This window comes from Arachis ipaensis, chromosome B10 (assembly GCF_000816755.2).
Source record: "Arachis ipaensis cultivar K30076 chromosome B10, Araip1.1, whole genome shotgun sequence".
Lineage (NCBI taxonomy): Eukaryota > Viridiplantae > Streptophyta > Magnoliopsida > Fabales > Fabaceae > Arachis > Arachis ipaensis.
In genome coordinates, this window is record NC_029794.2 from 11607144 (window position 1) to 11616248 (window position 9105).

Consider the following 9105-nt stretch of genomic DNA (forward strand, 5'->3'; position numbering starts at 1 on the left):
TATAATATAGTTCTTTTTATTTATATTTTAAGTTTATATAAACTATAAATGTTGACATGTAAAATATTAGTTGAAAGTTCAATTGATTGCTCTATACAAATTGACATTTACAAGTTAAAGCGTTTTGTCTTCAGTGTTTATATAACTCTTGGTATCTTTATTGACTATAGTGTATAAGTATATAACTAACCTCACTATTTAGAGAATCATATTTTAAGTAAAAAAGTTATATAATTCTTCTTTCACAATGGGAAAAGATAAAACTCAGATTATACAAACTGTCTTAAAAGAGTATATAGTTATAAATGAATCACTATGAATAATTTTAAAGTTATTTCTCAAATTTTGATAAAAATTCCTTTTGAAAACTTGTGAAATTTAAATTTTTGATAAATATAAAAGATGTAGTGTATTGAAAACGCAAATTATTTTTGATATTGAGGTGAAAATGGTATTTTTTAGAATTATGGATAATAAAATATGAAACTTTTTTATTTAAAATGTGAAAATTAGACCCTCTGATTTGTTTGGGAATAAAAATCGGACCATCCGATTTATAAAGAACAAAAAGTCAGACCCTCCGATTTGTAAATTTTTATTTTTAAAAAAAAATCATAACAAACAAATCGGACACTCCGATTTGATATTTAAAAAATTTTAAAAATCAAGTTACAAAATAATCGGTAGATTCGATTACTGATTTCCATATCAAAATAAAACACATGCACACACCAATAGAATTGAATTGCATACATTTATTTTCCATAATAAAAATTTTTAACCTATTAAAAACATTCACATAAACCTCTATTTATAGGCCTTTAAACTCCCATATTCGTTGGGAATAGATGGAAAGAGCCTATGGGTCAAGAAAATACGTTTTTGGTAGGGTCTTTGTGTCTTTTGAATGTATAAGCTTGATTCCAACCTTTAGGATAGAAATCGATCCTCACATAGCAAAATTTAAATTTTTGGATTAGCTAACATGTGAGGATTGATCCTCAGGAGTCAATTCTCTATGTGTAAATTGCTCCAAAATTCAAATTTCGAACTTTGGCACCTTGGTTATGATTAGGTTGGGTCTTACCTTCCATAATCCATCAAGATCAGATTATGTTCATTATATATAGAATGTCCCATACCTTCCATAATTCAAGAATTTTGAAAATTATTGGTTAAAAATCATTTTAACTTTGACAAAATATGCTTTTAACTTGAGAGATAAATTTAAAATTTTTTCTAGAATAAAAAAAATTTATTTCCACATAAAATAATTCTGGGATTATATCCCAGAATCTAATTTTTTTTGGTGGAGGACAAGTTCGCTGTGCCCCTTTGCGAACTCAGCATATTGACTAAAGTTCGCCGAATCTCTCAGCAAACTTCACAAAAATTCTAGGACGAACTTCAAAGTTTCTGTGCCTCCAATTTGGGAAGAACATACACTATGAGCTAAGACTCTTAATTCTAAAAAAATCTAGTTTGGTTTGGGTGAGAAGGAAAGTCAGGAATTTGAATACTGAACAGACAACAAGCATGACTTTTTCAATACCGGCGACGGCAACGGCAATGACATTATCATCGTCTCCATTTGAGGAATACACAGGAACAAGCCGCATTTAGAAATGATATTACATTTTTGTACTTTCACATTAGTATTTTTAAGAATACGTACTCTTGAAAACTCATGAGAAAAACTGAGATGAAATTATATGTTCAAGTTATTATTTGTTCAATTGTATGTGGCATATGCATGCATGGAGTAATAGCGTAGTAGGAATGGTGCTCCCCAACCCTAAGAAAGAAGTGATTGTGAAGTTAAAGCATTTGAAGTTCGCCGAGAGGCACGACGAACCTTATGAATTTGACAAGATTCACCGAGAGACAGGGTGAACTTGCCCCCTTAAAAAATTGGATTCCAGGATATAATCCTAGAATTATTTTTCTGTCAAAACAAAAAAAAATATTTTATTTCAAAAAAAAATTTCGATAAACTTAATTTACCTTTATCGAGTAAAAACTAAAGTCCTACAACTAAACTTTTGCTCGTTGGACTTGTTCTTATCACTTTATCTTCATTGCATGCATGATTGATTTCATGATGAGCTTGTACTTGAATTTGATGTATAAATTCTCATGTAAAAATCCACTTTTACTTCCTGTAAAATAGTAAAAACTTTTTGTGTCGAATCTTCGTCGAAACTTGATATCTATCAGAATTACTCATCAAACCAAATGTTATATCATAAAACATGTATCATGAGTTATCCTTAATCCATATAATCAATCAAAAGATTTAGGATAAAGTCATGCAAAAGATACATATTTTTATCTTTTCAAAACACTAGTTAAAATAGAAAACATAAGCACATATTGTCACTTATCAAAACATATAAGCATTCATATCATGCAAAGTGGTGAACATGCCTCAACTAGGATTATACCACTAGCAACATCATCTCACGGATATTCAATTGTACACCAAGAAAAAACTTGATCGTAAGATCCTTCATTTTAAATTATCTTTTCAATAATCCATGGCGTTTATATAGGATCTCTTCGGGAGATCCAATGATATTTAAATTATCAAATAAACAAATATAACAAATTTTAATTCAAACATTTTTATGAAAGTACATGGACATAAACAATTATTTTTATAGTCATCTTTCAATAAGTATTCACTAAGGCCATTATACCATATGAGTCCAAATTGTTTTAGCTCATACGATGATTTTTAAAGTCTTATTGAATAAATCTATAAAAAAAATGATGTGCTTCAAGTATTTTGAATCGTTTAGGGATTTTTATTTCAATTTCACTTTCTACGCCTTTCAAATAATATGCCACAATAACATTTTTTGTTAAACATGTCTTGTTTCTTTTACTATCAGAGTCTTAAGCAAGGTTGCAAGAATCGGACCGGTCAATAAACTAGTCGAGTAATTGGTTCAATAGTTTAACGGATCAAACCAATTTAATTAAATATTAAATAAAATTATTAAAAAAAATTATACAATTAACCTGAACCTGAACATTTTGAACATAATTAACAAAATTAAGAGTTACCATCAAGATTATGGAGATAAACCTGAACCTCAAGATTATGGACATAGGTACCATCAAAATTATGGACATCCATACAATTAACTTGAACCTCAACATTATGTTAATCCATAGAATTGCATAAAAAATCGACAAAATTAACAAGATGCCAAGATTATGGACATCCATACAATTAACCCGAACCTCAACATTATGTTAATCCATAGAATTGCATCAAAAATCAACAAAATTAATAAGATTCCATCAATAATGAACAAATTATTTCAAAAAAATTAACTTAGAAAAAGAATTAACAAGAATCAGAAAAAAATGAACAAAAATAAGAAAAATTAACTTACAAAAAGAATTAACAAGAATCAGAAAAATAAAAGTCAACAAGAATCAGAGAAATTAACTCAGAAATCAGAATCATAAAAAATAACGAAAGGAAAAAAGACTGGAAGCACTGGAGGAGTGCTAATCAGAGAAGAAAAACCACCAAGGAGAGACAAGTTCAGGGTGGCAGAAAGAGCAGAGAAAACCTAGAGTCCACAGCGGCAAGGACAGAATAGAGGCGGCGGACGACAAAAGTTTTGAACCGACCTTCCGACGACGTGACAGCCAAACAACGCCGATGATAGAAGCTTCAGACGACCAGGCGACGACGACAGAAGCCTCAAGATGACCACGACAGAAGGTTTGACCAGCGAGGGTGGCAAGGGAAAGGGACTGAGGGAGATGGAGTTGCTTCTACTCGTTGGGGGAAAATAGGAAATTAGGGTTGGAAAGGAGATGGACTGAATGAGGTGTTCGTAGGGGATTGGGTTAGTGGATTCGGCTTTTCTTTTTATTTTTTTCCTGGTGTCAAAACGACGCCGTTTCTAGAGTAGATCATAAAAGTAGGACTTGAAAAACCTGGCCAGTTCGTCAGTTAACTGCCAGTTCCGTCGGTTTTTTAACCAGATTTTTGCAAAGCGATTCTGGAGGTTAACCGGACCGGCCAGATAACCGATTTCTAGTTAACGCGGTAGAACTAGCCGGTCCAGTCTGATTTTCAGAACCTTGATCTTAAGAGATCTAAGTATAATCAAGTCTACCACATTTATAGCAATATAATCAATGTTAAGATTCATTTCGCACAAAACTTATAACCCACTATCTTTACAACATGAGGGATTTTGGCTATACACTTAAAAGTCATTTTTATTTCAAATCTAATTCAATTTCAACTCGATTTGTGTCTTTTCACTTCGGCAAAAAATAAGCCTTTAACATACTTTTCACATTTCTCATAGTGACATAGTCTTTTGAGATCTTTTTATTTTCAGTTGAGTACCTGAACCTCTTTTAAGGTTTTACAAATAGTTATATTATGCTTTGTACGAGTATTTATCTCTATAATAAGACCATCTTGATCAATAATAATTTTTCTATTTTGAGAATTTACTTTAGGAACCAACCATTTTTCTACACTTTAGGTTCCTTATTATCATTTGGGATATTAATTATGTTAAAATACTTGTACCTGTAAATAAGATTTGTAAATTTCTTTAGGACAATAATTTCATTTGGCAGTTGATTTGCAAAATCTTGTAATCAAATAACATTTTTCACTCCAACTTTATAATGTATTTCGCAAGAACAAAATAAAGACAACATATTTCTTATAAATGTCAATTTTTCTTTTAGCTGCTTATATCCTCCCCCTTAGTATTATGAAATTACATCATTTGATGATGATAGCCATAAGAAAAATTAGCTGAAATAAGTGTTTAATCATTAACTCAAGGTATTGTACGAGGGACATATATATTTTCAACCTTCTTTAATTTTCTATTTTATCCATTGTGGTGAACTAATTGAAAAAACAAATTGAATTGTACATCTCTAAGTTTTTTAAAAAGATTGTTTGGCTCATAAGAAAAAGTCAATTCACTATAACAGATGCAGATATTAGCGGCAAATTTTTTGCTATTTGCGGCGTTTTTAAACTGCCGCAAAATCGCTCTCTAGCAGTCCTCGAACACTCATCCTTTGGCGTGAGGGGGTTAAACCGTTAGTATAACAGCCGCTATTCAGACATTTCATGTTGGATTGCATGGCAGCGGGTTTTAACTGCCGCAATATGCCCAAATAGGATAACGATGCTGTTTTGCGATGGATACAAACTGCCACTATTATGTGCTGCTATTTTATTTTTATTTTTTTTGGCAATTACAAATCGCTGCTATTCGGAAGCAAATTTTTTTCGAGTCTATTTTTGTTAGTTACAAATTGCCACTATTTGATGCTGCTCACTTTTTAAATTAAAATATATTAATTTGTTTTTCTTTAAATATTTTGGGTTTATTTTTTTCTAATATTTGGGAGTTATTTTTTAATATTAAAAATCCTATTAATTTTCCACTAAAATCTAAATTGAGAGCGAAAACTCAAGAAAATATAACTGCAAAACAAACTAATATATTTATATTAATATTAATAAAATATATCTCTAATTAATAAAGCTGTATATATAGTCAAATTAAAAAAAAATGTACACTTCAAATAAAATAAGATCAACTCTTAATATCTATCTTTCACTCTGTCCCTCCAAGAAATTCAACCGTGCATCAATGTCTAGTGGTAACTCCCTACATTGCCATTGAATTAGATAACATAAAAGCACAATCTTTTCTGCTGCTACTACATTCTCCATTGCCTTCCTTTTCAACTTCTCGTCTACCACCTCTGCTTGTAGTTCAAATAGCATCCTTTGGGTGTTCTCTGTTTGAGCTCCATCCATTGACAGATGCGAACTCGGATGGAAGAGTTGACTTGGCGTCGTTCCGAAACCCACACCACGCACTCTACCCGAGTGCTCTTTTCTGAGAGCTTGGACAAACGAATCATCTTCAGACAACATTTTAGAGGATTTATCACGCTGCTCAATCTCCATAATTTTTTCCTATAAACATAAATAAGCAAACATAAGTAATTACGGGCTAGAGCGTATTCAACACAATTTTATAATTAAAACCAATGAGAAACAATATAAAGGATCTCAACATAGTACTTATACCAATGGCCCGAGCTTCTTCATATATCTAGGAGCCATGAATTTGCTTATGCACTAAGTTCCATAAATCTCCTCTACTAACTTTCATCCATGTAATTTCGACGGTAACAATATAGTTTACACCATCACCATATTCCACCCAAATAAAAAGAAATGTAGTAGATAATAAAGTTCAAAGTGAATTTAAACATAAATTACCTCTTCTTTCCTTTACCTCACTAGTGTTTTTCTTGCACTTTTTCTATTATGCCATAAAAAATAAGAGTAATTATACACGAAATTTGTCCATATCAATGTAGCATACATAGTATTATTTTTTTACAAATTCAAAATATGTTACCTGTGTCTCAGGTTTATTGCGATACTCAAGGAACCATCTCCAATGCTCTTTATCAATTCCCGGCGGGCGTTCCTCAATATTTTGTTCAAGTGTCTTTGTTGATTTGTAACACTCATGATCCAACCTATTCCTTATTTCCTTCCAAGACCTCCCTATACCTTTTAAAATTGTACTTTTCATACTTCGAATACTATCTTTTTATCAAAGTAGAATATTTCTTGCAATGAGAAGTTTAAATTGTAAGTAATTGTTAAATGAAAGAATCAATTTAATTCAACAATGCTATAAATTTTTACCTTTACACAATCATTATAAATCTTGTCCTTGTCAGGCTCCTTTCTTCAAATTTCCTCACATATAGGAAATTTATTATAGTCAGCACCTAGCCATCCAAGAATTAGTCAGCACCTAGCAATCTAAGAATTTCACTCAATAGACCAGCTCTATCTCCAATTGGTTGCAATTATCTGTTGAATTTCAGTATGATCTTTCCACTATTAATAGGTTGTTCCAGAGCTTCTCTTACACTTAAACGAGCTTTCTTCATTATGGCATCAGAATCTACAAAGAATATAACCATATTTATGTGACCTTTGTGGCCAAGATGTGAGAAACTAAATATACTAACGTCTAATCATTTTAAATATATAGAAGGTTCAAAATTTGTTACTGATGACATCATTCCAAAATTTGGTATTCTTGCATCTTTTGCACCTTTGAGCATCAGAAGCAGAAAATAAGTTTTTAGTGTGTTGTTCATATAAATCTACCTCGTTTGTCTCCGGGTCCAAGTCTTCATCGCCTATCCACCATTGGTCCATGTCTGTGTATCAGGTCTTGGTTACTCCGGGGCGGACAGAATGTGAGAAAAGATGCCGAAGCGAACTATGATTGATACACAGACCTGCACCAATGGTGTACAAACCTCAGAGCCAAACTTTACCCATAGGCAAACGAGGTAGATTCATTTAAACAACAGACAATCAATTTTATGTTTTTGATGCACAAAGGCACAAAGGATGCAAAAATACCAAATTTTGGAATAATAATGTTATCAGAAATGTTCCACTTTAATGAAGATAGTATTGGAGGCATCAAAAGTACAACCTTAAAAAGTATAAGGAGGTCCAGGAACGAAACAAGGAATAGGTTGTATCATGAGTGTTACAAATCAACGAAGATGCTTGAACAAAATATTGAGGAACGCCAGCCGAAAATTGATAAAGAGCATTAGAAATGGTTCCTTGAATATCGCAATAAACCTGAGACACAGGTAACCTATTTTGAATTCGTGAGAAAATAATACTATTTATACTACGTTGATATGGACAAATTCGGTGTGCAATCACTCTTATGTTTGATGGCATCATAGCAGAAGTGCAGAAAAAATATTGTGAATCGATCGAAATAACGATATACTTACACTGGCGGATCGAAAAGCCTGGTGAGGCGAAAGAAAAAAGAGGTCATTTACGTTTGAATTCACTTTGAACTATATTTATTACTTTTCTTTATTTGGGTGGAATATGGTGATGATATAAACTACATTGTTACAATCGAAACTACAAAGGAAGAAAGTTAGCAAAGGAGAGTTATGGAACTTAGTACACAAAAGAATTTATGGCTCCTGTATACATGAAGAGGCTCGAGCAATTGGTATAAGTACTACGTTGAGATCCTTTATTTTGTTTCTTGTTGATTTTAATAATAAAATTTCGTTAAATATGCTTCATCCCGTAATTGTTTATATTTGCTTATTAATGTCGGTAGAAAAAAATTATGGTAATTGAACAGCGTGATGAATCCTCTAGAATTTTGTCTGAAAATGATTCGCTTGTCCAAGCTCTTGGAAAAGAGCACTCGGGAAAAGTGCGTCGCATAGATCTCGGACCGACTCCAAGTCAACTCTTCCGTCCGAGTTTGTATCAGTTGCCGTTGAATTAGATAACTTAGAACACTCTCCATTGCATGTCACTTTATCATCTCTGCTGTGACTTCATCCTCCATCACCTTCCTTTTCAATTTTTCGGCTGCCACCTCTGCTTGTAGTTCAAATAGCATCCTTTGGGTCTTCTCTATTTGAGCTCTACCCGCCGACAGATGCAAACTCGGGCGGAAGAGTTGACTTGGAGCCAGTCCGAAATCCACGCCACGCACTTTATCCGAGTGCTCTTTTCCAAGAGCTTAGACAAGCGAATCATTTTCAGACAACATTCTAGAGAATTCATGACACTTTTCTACCAACATAAATAAGAAAACAAACCATTATGGGTTAGAGCATATTCAACATAATTTTATTGTTAAAATCAACAAGAAACAACATAGAGGATCTCAATGTAGTACTTATACCAATCGCCTGAGCTCCTTCATGTATATAGGAGCCATAAATTCGTTTGTGCACTAAGTTACATAACTCTCCTTTGTTAACTTTCCTCCTTTGTACTTTCGATTGTAACAATGTAGTTTATATCATCACCATATTCCACCCAAATAAAGGAAAGTCAAAAATACAGTTCAAAGTGGATTCAAACGTAAATTACTTCTTTTCTTCGCCTCGCCAAGCTTTTCAATCCGTCAGTGAGTGTATCGTTGTTACGATCGATTCACAGTATTTTTTTTTGCACTTCTCCTATTATGCCATCAAACGTAAGAGCGATTACTC